Raw genomic sequence first — 18,598 nt, forward strand, 5'->3', positions numbered from 1 at the left:
TTAGGAAGACAATGCAATACTTCATAACAAGAAATTGGCTCCTGTGAGCGTGACGTCACAACTGTTCACATTAGATTCGTTTTAGCAGTTACGAGCGGGCTCATGTGCACGCACAGTTGAGTGGCATATGAATAGTACCTTCTCCCTTTTCTGGCTACAGAAATGTGGCTGTTGGCTGTGTAAGCAGTCCCAGCAAGCAGCTAGATGCAACCTGGAAAATTTTTACTGCTGCGCCCAAGCTGCCAGAGTCACGCATGGAGAGCGAGTCCGAATCTATGAGGGAGGGAGGGGGGGCGCCAAATTCATATTCTTGATGAGAAAAAACCTTGTCTCACAAAGCGCCTAGCACCCAGCGCACTTCGGTCCATCGATTACTCATATGATTTTGATGTGCATCCCTGTTCGTTTTTGAACACACACTGCAGCTTGATTTCTGAGTGAATCATCAGCTGCGCAGGGTAGCCATGCAGGCTGAGGCGACTTGTCACGGTTCGCGCGGCTCTCCTCATCAGAGGTTCGAATCCTCCCTCGGGCATGGGTGTAAGTGTTGTCTTTAGCGTAAGTTAGTTTAAGTTAGATTAACTAGTGTGTAAGCCTAGGGTCCAATGACATCAGCAGTTTCGTCCCATGGTAAAATAAATAAATAAATAAATAAATCGTAAGTTGACTTTTGAATGCGTGCATAGTGTTATGTGATGTCTCTGTCAGGGGAATCCTCGTCGCATCTAGAAATAAACTTTCCTGCAGGCAAAAGGGGACCGGGCTCTACAAGCTGAATGGAGTAAAGCCGAACGAGTGAATGCCAATCGCTGTCTGATTATGTGTTTGTTTGGGTTACCAGGGCAATACTATCTTAGTATTGCCCCGGTTCAGAAATATCGTAGATCCGAGGCTGATGCACCGAGCAGTCTGAGTTATAGTGGGGAAGTGTGTAATCTCAACGTGACCCGTGTTTACATGTAGTGATTTTGCTGTTTCCTCTTCATTTACTGCTTTCACATCAAATGAAAACAAAATGGACTTCTGTGGCCGGGAGTTATCAAGTGAATTAAAATACATTCACATAATTACAGAAAGCTAATATACGTTATTAGTTTCAGATTTTATTTTATTTCCACTTTTCTGACAGCCATGCATTAATCGCCTGTAGAACAATGAAGTTCTTTTTGTCTGTTTTCTAAAGAAATTTGGTTTTTATTAATCTTTTATGCTGAGGCAGTCAATGTGTTTGAAACAAAGTGCTTAGTTCCACACTATTGGCTAATTTCAACTACTCGCTGCATTTCAAGTGTACGTTTTCATCTTCTAGCACATATGGCATTATGCCATAATAAAGAATCAAAAATGAGTTAATACAGTATTGGTAGTCCAAGAAAATTTACATACTGAAACCCACACTGAAAAGCTTAATATAAGATCAAGGCCTACTTCATTGGGAATCTGGACATACGAATGTGCTCTTTAAGTATGCACTGTAAATGTGCCATTTTAGTATGGTTCACGAATTCCGATGCTCTTGGAGTATCCTCTGATGTGTTTTTTTTTCTTTTATGATATAATGTAAGAACTTTTAATGTTTTATATGTACCAATATACTGGCTTCCTGCATCACAGCAGCTGCTAAAGTGCGGTGGCGCCTGTTACCTAGCGCTCTCTGACAGCTACTGAAACGAACCTATTTCTTAGAGGTCGCTGGAAAATATTGTGAATGGTGGTTTGAAAAGTGTTACTTTCAAAGTAAATTTACTTTCACGCAAGTTGAACTATGTGCGAGAATGTATGATGAATTAGGTACTTAAATCACAGAGAGTTTGATGACGAGCCATTTTAGACATATTTCAAGCCCAGAAGATCAGACATTCACATCATTATTATGAGCAAAATGATGTAGTGCTATGGGAATCTCTTTCTCCTCTGCAGTAGCTAATTTATTTTTGTAAAACTCTGAGGACAAGTCACTGGACTCAGCTAAAATTTTTACTGTCACATTTATGTGTTATATCTTAAAGTGTAAAACGCACAAAAAATAACATTATATGTGAAAGCTCAGCTTCTCTTGCAGTTTATTAACCTTAGAGACCAATATTATATGGGAAAGCTTTTCTTTTCTTGTAGCAACACTATGTATATTAATTTAAAACATCAACTTTTCCTGTTTGTGTATCCGCGCTACTTAATAGTGATGTTGCTATTAGGTGACTACATCACGTGTCCTGCGGTCTCAATATCCACTGTCATCGGCTGACGGGATCACGTGACATGAGCTATGACTGGCTTACAGAAGCTCATCGCAATCTCGATTACAATGGTTCGGAAAGTAACATGTGGTTTTTGGTGGAATTTGAATTTATACTTTTGTTACACGAAATATGCAGTGTACATGTTGCTGCACATCAAAAATCTTTCTAAAAGGAGTTTTCTTCGCTGATTTTGTTTTCCAAAACGCCGGTAAATTCTATGCGCATGTATAAAAATACAACCACTCAAAGGATTGATAAGTTTTTCAGTTCCAAGGGAAAATATACTGTCACTTAATAACACGGAAAAGTGTGTTTTCGTCTGGGAGAAAGTGTATTTTTAACCGGGAAATCCGGGAAAAATCTGGAAATTTTTTTCCCTTGTCTGCGTATACACCCTGTTCTACCTTCCTCACCACCTTTAAAAATTTTCTCAAAAATTTTAGTGTGCAAAATATTAGCCCTTTTTTATCTTGGGGGTGAAGAAGACAGTGACAGTGGCAAAGGAACAGAAAAGTAATAAACACTGGAAGATAATGCGCAGTGATTGTTTTATGGAAATAGTAAAGGAGACAATGGCAGTGTGAGAGAAAGAGAGAGAGAGACAGTGACAGTGAGACATAGTTGACAGTGGCAGAACAGTGCTAGGAAAAGAGTGGAGACAGTGCCAGAGGAGGAGGACAAAATTGTGAGAGAAAGTGGAAGGGGGTGAGAGCCAGTGATAATAAGAGGCAGAGTATATGACAGTGACAATGAGGAAGAGAGTGATAGTGACAGTGAGAAGAGGCAGCAGCAATAGGAAGGAAGGGAAAAAAAAGACTAAACTCCACCCAAACAGGACATGAAGGCCCAACGGTTCTGACCAGTTGTCTTATCATCCTCAGCCCACAGACATCACTGGATGCCGATATGGACAGGCATGTGGTCAGCACATCGCTCTCCTAGCCGCATGTCAGTTTATGTGACCGGAGCTGCTACTTCTCAGTTAAGCAGCTCCTCAGTTTGCCTGACAAGGGCTTAAGTGCAACTCGCTTGCCAACAGCGCTCGGTAGACCAGATGGTCACCCATCCAGGTGCTAGCCCAGCCCGACAGTGCTTAACTTTGCTGATCTGACGGGAACCAGTGTTACCATTGCAGTAAGGCCGTTGGAAGAAGGAAGGAAGGGAGGAAGGAAATATTAGCAGTAAGAGAGGGAGACAGTGATGGTGAGAGGAGACTGTAGCTGTAGGATATAACAAAGGGCTTGTGGCTATGGCACAGAAGACAATGACAGAGTTGCAAAGAGATAATGACAATGATTTGGGCTGAATGAGTGAGTGAGAAAGGGCAACTGGGAGTGGATGGGTATGAGCAACTTACAGCGATTGCCTAGTGTGTGTGTGTGTGTGTGTGTGTGTGTGTGTGTCACAGTCACAATCACAGTCACAGTTGTGGGAGTTCAAGGTGATATATAGTGAATATGTTCACATATCAAAGATTTTGGGAAAATTTTTAAAGGTGCTGGGGAAGGTAGAATGAGGCAGCTGGTATCCTTCTTTTCAGCCAGAGTCTTTTAAATAAACAGGAACATATTTGCATTTTTTGTGCTCTGGTATGACCATTTTTCACTGGTGTACATTATGTTTGTAAAGAACACTTTCCATTGACTTGTGGTGCTATCTGGTGACACCAACGTTAATACTCTCTGGAACCTTCACCCCTAGTCCAAGTAATGAGTACTTATGAAGCAATAATGTGCTTAAAATTAGTAGATGAATTAGTCCAGATTGTCCAAGGCATTACTGTCTTCAAATAAAATATGCAGAAATAATGGCAGTATGCTGGCTATTGGACACATGACAATTTAGGGATGGTAAGGCGGGTACCAGGTTGAGATTCATTGGGAGAGTGCTTAGAAAATGTAGTCCATCAACAAAGGAGGCGGCTTACAAAACACTCGTTCGACCTATACTTGAGTATTGCTCATCAGTGTTTGATCCGTACCAGGTCGGGTTGACGGAGGAGATAGAGAAGATCCAAAGAAGAGCGGCGCGTTTCGTCACTGGGTTATTTGGTAACCGTGATAGCGTTATGGAGATGTTTAATAAACTCAAGTGGCAGACTCTGCAAGAGAGGCGCTCTGCATCGCGGTGTAGCTTGCTCGCCAGGTTTCGAGAGGGTGCGTTTCTGGATGAGGTATCGAATATATTGCTTCCCCCTACTTATACTTCCCGAGGAGATCACGAATGTAAAATTAGAGAGATTAGAGCGCGCACGGAGGCTTTCAGACAGTCGTTCTTCCCACGAACCATACGCGACTGGAACAGGAAAGGGAGGTAATGACAGTGGCACGTAAAGTGCCCTCCGCCACGCACCGTTGGGTGGCTTGCGGAGTATCAATGTAGATGTAGATGTAGATGTGGTAGCCAAGGTAACATGTCCTAAAACCCCTCAGTTCAATGTACTGTCTTGTTTAATGCTTTCTCCTCAGTGTTGGAGTACAAGACTATGTGTGACTAAGAAGAAGTGTGTATGGAAATGACAGGGAAAAAGCTGCATCTAGTGAAACTAATTAATTGACGATGTTGTACTCATTCCATCCATTTAATCCATTTCCCTACTTCATGAATAGAGACCAGTCCAGTGATACTTGTACATGGCACTCTGCTCTGGCAAGAGGATCTTCTGATGCTTGTAGCTTTTGCCATATAGTTTTCTGTACACCACATTTTTTCTGTATATTAGCTGAAAGATAGGAGAGTGTATCTGGTTAACTGGCCTGTTTCCCAGAGGCTGGTTACCCAGATGCATGGTTTCTCCTTTATTTTAGCTGATAAGGAGACAATTGTGGTGTGATGTTGTGGACAGTTTCATCTTCTTTATAAATTATTGGAGTAAATTCTTTCGAGTTGCCAAAATGGATAGTTACTCTAAGCTTTTTAGGAGGTTTGAGAACAGTATACTTGGTTATCAGTTTTACAATCTGCATGATAGTTTGATTGTGATGCTAAATATAAATTAAAATCAGAAAGTGAGTGTTGCACTTACACTTTGACCATTGCCTGACCTAAAAAATGTGTTACAATCACCAGAGTCCATTGTTGGTGGCCTTTGGAGAAGATGAGTACCCAGACCACAACCTGTAGGGTGGGTTGGTGGAGTATTGGTGGTGGTTCAGTTGCTGGGAGGGGGCCGAAGGACAGTTGGGTGAATAATCGAGAGTTGTGATCAGTGAGAGCTGCTGTGCAGTTTTTTGACTGGACTAGATCCATTTTGTGGGGAGGAACATTAGGATGCTAAGAACAATGTGAGCACCTCATCTAATGCATGTTGCTGGTGTAGCTTGGTCATTTGTGTCTTGTGCAGATAAACCTTTCTAGAAGACCATTGGGCACTGGATGGAAGAGTTCTGTGTCACTCAGGTGATGGCATTTTCTGAACAAAAAGTGCAAATTCAGCAGATTTAAACTTGGGCCATTATCAGTCAACATGGTTTCTGAGAGCCTCTTTATGGAAACAATGTGAGCCTGTGATTAGTTTGTTTTCATTGAAGATGTCAAAGACCTTCAAGACACATATGGGAAACTACTGTCTCCATCAGCGACATTTAAAGAGGGGTATCCAAAGAGAGGGCCTGCAAAGGCTTAAGTGGAGGTGAGGCCATAGTGATGAAGTGCCCTCCCCCAGGAAAAATGTAGCTGAGGTGGAATTGCCTGTTTAGTCAGACAGATGGTGCATACTGCAACAATATACATGTTGTAGCTCTTCAGGCTTTCCCGGCAAGATCTTGACATGTGGAACAATCGGGTCTACTGCCGGATGTTTGTGTCGCTCTGGCATAATATTTCGGCCACGTAACTCGTTGCCTTCTTCAAGTACTACCTGAGACTGCTGTGTTGGAGGATCTTTTCCAGTATTTACACCCAGAGGGCGCTGGGTGCTCTCTTTGCTGTCCACGCCCGCCTGGCGCTGCTTGTAATGTGTTGTCTCTTCCCCGGTGTTCCCTCGGACTTCCGCGCCCGACTTGGGCGCCATCTGTGGCAGCTCTCTGAGGCCTGTCCTGTGTCGGGCCACCTCAAAAGCACTCAGCAAGGGCCTCAGAATCATACCTGTTGCAGCCTTCATCAGTTCGGTTGAGCAAGTCGTCAACACGCTACCTTCCAATGTGTCTGAAGAGATCCGCAGGGAGACCTGCAGGGCACTCACCAGGACGAAGCCCCCCAAATCCAACATCTCGAGCCAGGAGAGGGTGGCACTCAGGCAGCTAAGGGAGGATGACAGCATTGTAGTTCTGCCAGCTGATAAGGGTAACTCCACGGTCATCTTAAACAAGATGGAGTATGATAGGAAGGTGCAACAACTTCTGGAAGACACTGCTTACAAACCACTAGATGGTGACCCCACTGACAAGGTGGACAAGAAGACCTGGAAGTTGCTGAAGGAGACAGGTCTACCTGAACAGGTCACCAAGAAGCTTTATCCCAAAGCACCTGTACCACCCAGACTCTATGGACTCCCCAAGGTCCATAAGGAGGGGGTCCCTCTTCGACCTATTGTCAGTAACATCGGCGCAGCGACATACCTCACTGCACAATACCTGAAGAAGATATTGGCACCATATGTGGGCAAATGTGCACACCACATTCGGAACTTGGAGGACTTCCTACAATGGCTAAGGCAGCTACACATCGTGGACTCTGACATCATGGTCAGTTTCGATGTGGTGTCGCTCTTCACACGAGTGCCACTCACCGATTCACTCAATATCATTGGAGAGAAGTTCGATGGTGCCCTGCTCGACCTGTGCAAGCATGTACTGACCTCAACATATTTTCTTTATGGGGGTCAATTTTATGAGCAAACGGAAGGAGTGGCAATGGGCAGCCCTTTATCACCTGTGGTAGCCAACCTTTTCATGGAAAGGTATGAAGAGGAGGCACTTGCATCAGCCACTTACCAACCCAAGTGCTTTCTTAGGTACGTTGATGACACTTTTGTCATTTGGCCCCATGGTAGGGAGAAGCTAGATGACTTTTTGGAACATCTAAATTCACACCACCCAAGTATAAAATTTACTGTGGAGCTAGAGAAGGATGGACAACTCCCATTCCTGGATGTCCTGGTCAAGAGGAAGGCAGATGGCACTTTGGGGCACAGTGTGTATCGTAAGCACACCCACACTGACTTATACCTTCAAGCCAGTAGCTGCCACCACCTGGCACAGAAGAATGGAGTCTTGAAAACATTAGTTCACAGGGCTCGAGCTCTGTCAGATACGGAAAGTCTGGCCACAGAGATAGAACATCTACAGCTGGTGTTCAGCAGAAATGGATACTTCTCCACAGACATCGAAAGGGCACTTCGTACTACCAGTCAACCACAGGGTACACAAGAGGAGCCAGAGGAGGCGAAGAAGGTGGCATACCTGCCATATGCTGGACCTATTTCTGCAAAGATCATTCTTTCAAAATATGATATAAAGAGTATCTTCTGTCCACCCTCCAAAATTAGGACCATGCTAGGGAGTATGAAGGACGACCTGGGGCTATGTAAACCAGGCATTTACAACATCCTGTGCCACTGTGGAAAGTCATACATTGGCCAGACAACCAGGACGGTGGACATCAGGTGAAAAGAACACCAGAGGCACACCAGACTCGGACAGGCAACAAAATCTGCCATAGCGGAGCACTGTCTGGAGCTCGGCCACTCAATGGACTATAACAACACCAAAATTGTGACACAGACGCCAAGATTTTGGGACAGTGTCATAAAGGAGGCCATCGAGATCAAGGTCACAGACAACCTAATAAACCGAGACAGCAGTTACCAGCTCAGCTTGGCGTGGAGTCCAGCCCTGGAGCTTATCAGGGCTCAACGAAATGAACCAACAAACTCCTCAAGAAGTAGTAACACTGCAGGAGTATCGCCAGGCGGGTGCGGACCGCGTACGCAACTCCCGACGCAGGACGGGCCTCTGACAGTCGCCACGACCGCAGATGATGGACGAGCCGAGCACGGACGACCGTCGGAGCACCAGGGAAGTGCCAACACCGCAGGATCAGCGCCAGGCGGGCGCGGACCGCGAATGGAGCACCCAACAAAGGACAGGCCTCAGAGAGCTGCCACAGATGGAGACCAAGTCGGGCGCGGACGTCCGAGGGAGCACCGGGGAAGAAACAATATCTTACAAGCAGCGCCAGGCGGGCGTGGACCGCGAACAGAGCCCCCGACGTGAGACGGGCCTCAGACAGCTGCCACAACTGCAGATGGTGGACTAGGCAGGCGTGGACGTCCGTCAGAGCACCAGGGAAGTGCCAACACCTCGGGAGCAGTGCCAAGTGGGCGCGGACCACGAACAGAACGCCACATGCGGGTCCGGCCCCAGACAACTGCCACGACCACAGATGGTGGACGAGCCGGGCGCGGACGTGCGTGGGAGCACAAGGGAGTGGTAAAAACCTCAGGAGCAGCACTTGGCGAGCACGGATGGCGAACGGAATGCCCGACACAGGACAGGCCTCAGAGAGCTGGCACAGATGGCGCCCAAGTCGGGCACAGACGTCCGAGGGAACACCTTGGAAGAGACAACACAGTACAAGCAGCGCCAGGTGGGCGCGGACGGCAAAGAGAGCACCCAGCGCCCTCTGGGCATAAAAACTGGAGAAGATCCTCCAACACGGCAGTCTCAGGTAGCACCTGAAGAAGGCAACGAGTTACGTGGCCGAAATATTATGCCAGAGCGACACAAACATCCGGCAGTAGACCCGATTGTTCCACATGTCAATATACATGTTGGTGAGCCAGTAGTTTGATCAGGACTATTCGCAGGTGACCTTCGTGGAGGAAAGTAAGCATGCATTGTCTGAGGGCTTGTAGAATCACCACTCAGGTGTGGCCATTGTCCCCCTGAAACTTCCAGGTGGTCCATTTGTTGGTGGTCTGATGGCCAACCATAGTCCGTTAATCAAATTAATTCCCAGATAATTCGGTCATCTAAAGATCAGTGGGTTATGACTGACGAATTTGAGGGGAAGCTGGCCACCACATCTTCTTGGTCATCCATGTGGACTTCAAGCCATAGACTGGCGCATTTTTCTGCCACAATTAAGGACTTGGAAAGGTCATAGGCTGTGAGACATGTTGAGCGAAGAAGAGCTTGTTTGAGATCCCAGAAAGCCATGTCTCATGCAGGAATCCACTTCCACTTAACATTTTTCTGCAGCAGCTGGTGAAATGGTTGAGCGATGTCTGCCGTGTGAGGAGTGAATTTTCTATATTAGCTGAGTTGTCCAAGCCTGGATTTTATTTTTTTGGCATTGTTGGGGGCTGGATGGCCTGGATGTAATGCGGTGTGAGCTGCATCCCTGACACACTTCATACGCGTACATATCCTCTACTTTTGATAAAAAAAAAAAAAACAGCATTTGTCCTTGTTACACTTTTCCCACTGGAGAACATCAAATAAGCACTTGAGGTAGGCGCCTAAATCTTGAGCATTTTAATGACTAACAACAATCTGATGTAAGTAGTTGGCTGTCCCCATCACCTCTCACCTAAGATGCTCTAAGTAGTGTTGAAAGATAGCTGCTGCACTTGCAATGCCAAAGAGGAGCCAATTATATCAGAAAAGTCAAAATGGAATGTTTGATGACCACACTGTTTTCTGACATCTCATCTAGTAGGAGTTTGGAGATGCGCATCACATACCTCACTAATCAAGTTTTGTGAAGATCTTGCTGCTGGCAAGGTGTGCCATGATGCCTTCTACTTTAGGTATAGGGTAGGCATCAGTGAGGGACTGGATGTCAGTCATGGTTTTGAAGTCTCCAAAAATCCTTAGCTGACCCTTCCGTTTTCCACTGACTGTTGGAACTGGGGTCAACATGCCCTCATCCTGCAAGCATTGGAGCTTGCACGGAAGCTTATCTTGCAGCACAAAAGGAACATTGAACATTGTGTGCTGTAAAGAAGGGGGGCATAGCCAAGGGGAAGAATGCGACATGTGCCTCAAATCCTGTGACACTGGTTGGGGTGCGTGAGAAAACTGATTCATATTTGGAATAAAGACCCCACAGGTATGAGCTAGGTGTGACAGTTAGATACTGGCAGCAAACCCCAGGGCATTAGAAAGATCAAACCCAAGATTGCTCATAGCTCATGCTGCATCAACCACAAGGTAGCATGCTCTAAGTGAGGCTCTCTGGTGCTGGTCTTGCACAGTAAAGCCCTCAGGGGTTCAGAATTCATTTTATGGGTTCGGGCTTGGTAACCCTGGGGTTCTTGAGCTGATAAGCGCTGCCAGTCCTCTTGCCTCAGTTACGACTGTTTGATGCAGCAGTCGAATGTTGTATGCCACAGGGAACAGGTATCTTGGCTTGACTGCCTGATCATGAGGATAGTAAAAACCTCTATAAAGAACACGGTATGCTGCATATCGATGAGATAAGTGCCCGTTGAGGCAGAACATTTGTTAGCTGGCGACCTCTGGGAAACCTTAACACCTAAGTTGTATAAGGCTTACCCAGGCAGCGGTGCTCTGTGTGGGTGGACATTTAATTCCCTAGCTGCTTGTGGCACTTCCATGAAGCCTAAATCAGTTTCTTCTACACCCAAACGTCAAAGAGACCTCATGTGGCTAGTCTGCCAGAGACGCCTTTGAATGCAGCAATCTTAGTAACAGACCACGTTCTGTGCTTAATAATTTATTTATTGTTTTAAAGCATATAGAAGGTTTGTTTGAAAAGCTGTCATCATTCTACATCTATAAAGCTCTGTAGGGACTGGTGTGGTGCCTTAAATCTATCAATAGGCTCCATAATGGCTTGCTTCAGAGCAAGACACAGCTGGCTAATCAAGTAAACAAGTTATTGAATGCTAAATTATTTGGAGAACATCCTGTCAACAATAAGCTCCACACTGTGCTCAATTGTTGCAAAGGAGTTGTGATGTGCTAGGACATTATGGATATGGGTACCAAAGAACTGCACCCGGAGTGGATGAGCATAAGGGGTACTGAAGAATAGCATGTTATAAAATGGATTAACGGTGAACTCCAGAAGTCTGCATCTTTTATTCTGACTTTCAGTTTACCAAAGCCTCCTGCATATATTGCATATGTTTTTCTCCACTATCTAACCCAATGTACTGCTTTAAATATCAATGCTTTGGTCATACCACCATGGGTTGTAATGATCAGGTTATGTGTGGAAGATGCAACTCCATTGCCAGTGAACCCAGCATTCAATGTACTGCCTGCCCATACGTGTCAATTACTCCCAAGCTCATCCCATTTGGAGCAAAAAATGTCATGTCTTCACAAAAGAGAAGAAAACCCAGGAGATTAGAGCGATACAACACCTCTCATACTCTGATGTGAAGAAGGCATCTAAGGCCTTGCAGCCACCAACTTTCGTGCAGTCATTTGCCTCAACATTGAAGCACCTTGTGCAGAAAACTAGTGTTGGCACCCAGAACTTGGCAGTTGATCAGGGGACCTCTGGCTGCACGTGTAAATGCAGCTGTAGGCCTGCATCAGTGGTTCAACAGTCCAGCCCATCCATCTCAGCAGTAGTATTGACTTCAGAGCCTAGTGTCAGGAAAGATAACGGACCTTCATTACAGACAGACAGTAGATGAGACCCAGCAACCTATTTCTGTCAAAACGGTCTTGCCATTGTCCCCAAAATCCAAGCTGAGACCAAAAACCATCAAGGCAAAACATTCATGTCTGAAGCGATCAGTCTGTGCAACCTTGGTCCTGTCTGATGGATCAGACGATGATCATGTTTTGGTGGTATGGACATTGACTTCTTCCAGATGGAAGAGGGAGCTGGCGAGTCCCTCAGGTCTGCCACAGCCCTGTCCTAACACAATCTCCTCACCACCGAGGAATTGCAAGGCGAAAGACAAAGGAAAATGTCACTGTTAAAGTGGCTTCCATACTGCAGTGGAACTTGAATGGTTTGAGGACATGTGGAGGAACTGCACATGTTAACTCAGGAGGGACCAAAGTGTGTCTGTTTTCAAGAGACATTTTAAACTTTCTGAGAAGATGCTACATGGGTACATTCTCCACATGAACGGAGACCTTAGTGGAGAGAGAGCTAAAGGAGGAGTGGCTATTTTCATCAATGATGCTTGCCACTCCTCACTTCTCCCCCTCACAATCAGTGTACTAGGAGTCACTGTATCGGTACATGTGCATCATCAGTTGATGATATGTTCACTTTGCCTGTCCCACATGAGCTGCTAGGTGAAGAGGCTCTCCATGACTTTACTGTGGTCCCCAATGCCTTTGTTCAGTATGGTGATTTTAATGAACATAATACTCTGCAACCACCTGCTATAGGTGTAGAGCAATTGAGAGGTTTCTCTTCTTCTAATGTGTTTGTTTGTTAAACATGGGGCAGAACATGCACTTCAGAAGTGCTTCCGGGTCATTCACTGCCACCGATCTCTTAATATGCTCCCCAGCCCTTGCACACACTGCTCAGTGGGAAATTGTCAATGGCTTGCACTTAGGTGACCACTTTCCAATCTGGATTCACCTGTCAGACGGAGTGTTTCTGGATTCACCTGTAAGACGGAGTGGTGCCCAAAAGATGTCCTCCCCAATGGATGCTTTCTAGGGCAGTTTGATGCTTTACAACCAGCTTGATTTGTTTGAATACTGTGATAGCATCCAGGAAATGGCTGGATCATGTTACCCAAATGATCCACCATGTCATTGAAGCACTCATTCTGTAGTCTTCAGGCCATCAGAAAAGGCAACCTGTCCAATGGTAGTGCAATGAATGCTGCACTGCGATTGGGTCCAGGTGGATGGCACTGCATAGCTTCAAGTGCTGACCAACTGGAGAGAACTTCTCAGCCTTTCAGTTAGTGAGGGTTAAATGTAATGCGGAATGGAAGTCTCCAGACCACTCTGAGACATACTGCCTGGTCTGTGGTGTCCTGTTTTGTCACAGTTACTGCCACTGCCAGTAGGATTCAGCTTCCAATCACTGCAGAGTGGGTGCTGAGAGGGGCAGTCGGGACTTCAGTTCCACCACTGATGAAAAATACAGTTGTCCTGTCTGCATGTGGGAGCTGTATTCTACATTAGCTGCAGCTTGTGACTCATCACCTGGCCATGACAGGATCCGTTGTAGTATGTTACAGCAACTTACAGGGTGTAGCAATCTTCCTCATCCTTTTTAACCTCATTTGGGTGTCAGGTCACTTTCCTGATTTGTGGCAAGAAGCCATTTTAATTCCACTTTAACTACCTGGGGAGGACAGAACATATCCAAGTAGTTATCACAGTATTGCCCACAGAAATTATGTGGGAAACTCCTTGGAGTGGATGGCCAACTGCTGCTTTGTCTGGCTCTTTCAGTCTGGGTTCAGGAGGTATTGCTCCACATTTGATAACCTGCCTTTGCGTGAAGCAGCTGTACGTCAACCTTTCCTGTGCTGCCATCACCTCCTTGTTATATTTTGTGACATCAAGAAGGCTTCAATACTACTTGCATTACATTATCCTTTGATAGCTCCGTAAATGGGGTTTTCGAGGATGACTTCCCATCTTTATATGGTCCTTCCTTTTGCCCTGCTATTTTGGATATTGAATCAGTGTTGTTCTCTTAGACCATGTTGAGCAGAGAACATGTCACCCAAGAGGACTTCTCTGCCTCTTGTACTCTTCTAGACCTGCAACAACTACTCGTCAGTTGCAGCTGACTCTTTGTCAGTTGGATGAATGACTGGGAAAGAGTGTTTTTAAATTCTCAACTGTAGAGTTTGTGTGCATCCTATTTAACCATTCCTATGTAGTTTTAAACATTCCTGAGTTGCAGATGAGAGAAACTGTTCATAATATAAAAGACATGGTTAGGTTTCTGGGCCACAAATTTGGCTCAAAGCTTACATGGTTGCCACACTTTCAGGAACTGAAAAGACACTCCCTGAAAGCCCTCAGATATTTTAAAATATCTTAGCCACAATTCATTGGGAACAGACTGAACTTGTCTGCTCTGGTTTTATGGGGCCTTTCGTGCAATCTCAGTTTCATTGTGGGTGCATGGTTTGTGCAGCTGCACAACATGTTATTTAAAGATGGTAGGCGTGATGCACCATGAAGGACTTTGGCTAGTCACTGGGGCCTCTGACACCAGGTCCATACTGAGCCTCTATGCTCAGGCTGGTGAGTCACCTCTTCACACCCAGTCTCGACTCCTTATGGTGGGATAGGCCTATAAAACACTGTCCACACCATACACCTTTGCATACCACACTGTTACTCAGCCACCAAAGGAAAGACTCTTTCATTTTTGACACACAGCAACTAGGTCATGTGGGATTCACATATAGGATTGCTTTTTAGAGATGAGTGTGGCTGGTTTTAATGTTTTACACCAAGGCTGGAGCAGATCTCCACCTAGACTCCTTCAGAGGCCCAGAATTAATTTTAAGAAAGATTGCAGTTTTAAATTTGAGATAGGCATCACAGTTTTACTGTCGGGTATACCAGATGGCTCCAACAAGGGGTCTCCGTTGGCTATACAGAAATATTACCTGACTGTGTCATCAGAATTTACCATTTACCATTTGCCTTCCCATAGCCATACTGTATTTTCTGCAGAGCTCCATGTGATCCTGAAGGCATTGAAGCAGATAAGGCGTCTTCAGGACAAACACTTTCCCATGTGCTCTGTTTTCATTAATACCCCTACTACAATCATTGCAGCACATGTATCTAGTGGAGAAATTGACCTGGGTCATACATGAACAACTGTCCTTCCAATAGTGGTGAGGGAAGGAGGTCTCATTCTGGTGGGTACTAGAGCACACCGGAGTTTGAAGAAATGAACAGGTTGACAAAGCTTGCACCAGCCTGCAGGGAACATACTTTTACAGACGTGTCAGTCCCCTGCAGGACGTCATTTCGCTGGTGGACCACAGATCCATGGAGTTATTAGAGGAGGAGTGGCTGGCAGTAACAGACAATTAGCTGCAGTTGGTGAAGCCAACTATCTGGCTGAGGCGATCCTCTTGCCAGTCTCTCCAGAGAGATGAGGCAACCCTGACCCATCACCACACTGTACACTGTCTCCTCACATGTGGCTTTTTAGTCTGGTGAGAGGCCCTCCCCGTCTGTGAAGCCTGTGGAGTGAACTCAGTATATGCCACGTTTTAGCCCAGTGCATTTTATTTCATGACATGCAGGCAGAAATGAATTTAGGTGAGGATCTGCCCTCTATTTTATCTGATGATGAGATGAGTGTAGTCAGACTTTTAAAATCTTGTGACATGTCTGGACTCTGGCCTTAGTTTGTAGGCTGGACGTTGTAGTGTGTTGCAGAATGTGTTGTGTGTTGGATTTGAGAACATGATTTTTGCAAGTACGTGGGCACTTTTTTACAGGACTTTCATTACATTTTTATTCACAGTTCTCATTTTAGTACAGGCGCTAAAGACCTAGCCTTCGTGCGCTCACAAAACATCGTTATCACCACCACCATCACTGGGCTGTAAATTGCCCATCACAGTGTCATTGCTGTAGCTCTTGAGTTGTTCGAGGGATGCCTGAAGTGGAGGAGGGACCAGGTGGCTATATACTTCCCAATCAACATTTGTCTGATATTCCTGTATCAGTTTGGAGAACCACATTGCACTGAGCATTTCACCGTCCGTACACATGGGTCTTTGCAACTGCACAGAGTACCGTTGTAGTGCTCGTCCCGTCAGACCTAAATTCTCAAGTTATCCACACACTACAGATGTTGTGCGCATTGCCCATTATCCTCATTACTCACAGCATTTCACTGATTCCTTTAAGAATTTCAGCATGTTGTGCATATGCATTGAAGTGGTCAACTGGTCATCTTCACCTTAGTATTATATATGTGGTGTCTGTTATGTTGAACATATCCTGTTTGTCACATTTTTAAATTCAAAGTGCAGCATTGACAGTCTGGTAGATGCACAGGATCACCCAGAAAAGGATTACAGTGTCAGGAAAAACAGCCCATAAAGCAGTGGTATCATCAGTGAGTTGGTCTGAGATCAGAGACTCAGTCTTGGGACATGGGCATGAAAAATATCTCTTAAAAAAGAAGAATTGTTTTTGTTCCTGTGGCTGTACCTCTGATCTACTTAGAATTTTGAGCCATAAGAGTGATGTAAATATTAATTAGAATAAAGTTTGTGTGTAATAAAAAACTGTTTCTTGGACTTGGAGTCAAAGGGTGATGGGGGAAGAAGTGTTCAGCAGTGGCCACATGGAATTTTGGTATGGAGTGATGTGACATGGGTAGTAAATAAAGGTTGCTTCACTGTTAACATGCACCCTGTATCCTGTTTACTGTTACTCAATTACTTTCATCAGTCTGTCTCTATATCTCAATATATCTCTACGTCTTTCATGAGCCAGGGTTTGGAGCCAGTTTCTCTCCATTTCAGCACTTGTCTTTCAACTTTAACCACATCAAAACATTTGAAAATATTTTGAAATTGATAGACTCAAATATATAATTTTTTTTAGGTTGTGTGTGTGTGTGTGTGTGTGTGTGTGTGTGTGCGTGTGTGTGTGTGTGTGTGTGTGTACATGTGGGCACGTGCGCTTGCACGTGTGTGCATGCTCATGTGAATCCTCTAGAATGTACAGAGCTTTGGTAGCCTTCGGTATGCACTCCATTTTTTAAGCTTGTAGGGAAACACACACACACACACACACACACACACCACATTCACATTTTACGTGTGACCCCCCCCCCCCCCCCCCTTTTTAAGAAATTACCGTGAATTTGTTTATTACTTAATACAATTCCAGGACACTCATTTTCTTCTTTTTTCTTACCTATCATTTTCATTCAAATAATGGTCTTAGGTTGGATAGGGAACTTGCATGCCATGTGCGAATGCAGGACGACCTGGCTGCAGTTCTCAAATGCCCTAAGACACTGTTGGCCATGGTCGGTGGTCCACAGGCTGCTGCCTCAGGGTGTAGCAGCATATCTGATGCAGGAGTTTGCACACACCGGAGGATGAATTGCAGGTTGTAAGTAAAGCATTCCCACCATGTTAGGGGAAGAATCAATGTGGGGACTGGCCATCTGGCATCACCCATTCACCCTGTGAGTGGACAAGTGGCCACTCCTTTAGCAGGGTCCGAGCAAGCAAACAGGTGACGGGTTTGCTAGTTATCAGCAGCTCCTTTGTTAGATACAGTAGGGAGCCCCTTAAGGAAATAATATGCAGGGCTGGAAGGAAGTCCAGTTTGCACTCAGTATGCTGCTGTGGCCTTAACTTGTCCGAGAAGGCCCTGCCTGTGGATATTGAGAGTGCAGGCTGCAGTCATCCTCAAGCTGTGGCTCATGTAGGCACCAATATAGCTGCTGTATGGGTTCTGAGGCCATCCTCAGTTTGTACATGTGGCTGCGGAATAGGTCAGGAGTGCAGTACACAGGGAAAGCAACTGTTCATGTAGCAGAGTTCTCACTGAGATGCAGAGAGAGAAGTGTGGTTAGATTGTGTACAAAGTGGAGACACTTCAAATGTAAAAAGTTAACAGTAAACTGCTGAAGTATTCATAACCAAGTTCATGAGTTTACTGCTCTCAAGAAACTCCTATTGAAAAGACAGGAAAGGTTTTGTAGAAGGGAAGAGCATTCATTGCAGTCAACAAAAATATTGTGTCTGCAGAGGTTAAAAGCGAATCTATGAAGTCATCTAGGAACAAGTAACCAACTTTGGTGAATTCAAGTTAATTATCAGATGTTTTTAGTACCAACCCAATTCTGCTGTAACAGTTGTAGAATCATTCGAAGAAAGTTTATGCTCAGTAACCTGGAAGTACCATCATCATACAGTATTAGTTGGAGGCAACGTTAACCTTATGAGTATAGACTGGGATATATATGGTTTCATTGCAGATAGTAGAGGCAGAGTGTCTTGTGAAGTAGTCCAGAACACATTTCCTGAAAGCTATCTTGAGCAGCTAGTTTGACAATTCATATGTAATGGAAATATTTTAGATTTTGTAGCAACAAACAGGCTTGATCTTATCGACAGAGTCAGTAGAGATTCAGAATATTATTGGTCATGATATCACCACCACCACGATGATTACTGAATTTAATAAATCCATCATGAAGGCTAGGAGAGTTTTTATGCTTCAATGATCAGAAAGCAGTTATTAGCATCCTATTTAGACATTGCATGGACATCATTTAGTTCTGATATGATAGATGTGGAGGAATTATAACCTCTGGAGAGGTATATGCTGAGTAAGTAAATTAAAGGCAGAAAAGACCACCGTAGTTTAATCAAAATTCAGAAAATGCTCAGAAAGCAGAGGCTGTTGCATTCCCGGTTCAAAAAAGGTTCCAGAAATGGT

At 44.9% G+C, this 18,598-nt stretch overlaps 1 protein-coding gene and 1 pseudogene across 15 annotated transcripts in view; one reads left to right on the forward strand and one right to left on the reverse strand.

Annotated features, from left to right (window-relative positions):
• The window catches only part of LOC124611912 (longitudinals lacking protein, isoforms H/M/V-like), a 453,788-nt gene that overhangs the window by 114,203 nt on the left and 320,987 nt on the right, over positions 1-18,598 (forward strand). The gene's annotated exons all lie outside the window — the stretch shown is intronic.
• On the reverse strand, positions 3,271-3,388 carry LOC124555631 (annotated as a pseudogene).

This window comes from Schistocerca americana, chromosome 1 (assembly GCF_021461395.2).
Source record: "Schistocerca americana isolate TAMUIC-IGC-003095 chromosome 1, iqSchAmer2.1, whole genome shotgun sequence".
NCBI lineage: Eukaryota > Metazoa > Arthropoda > Insecta > Orthoptera > Acrididae > Schistocerca > Schistocerca americana.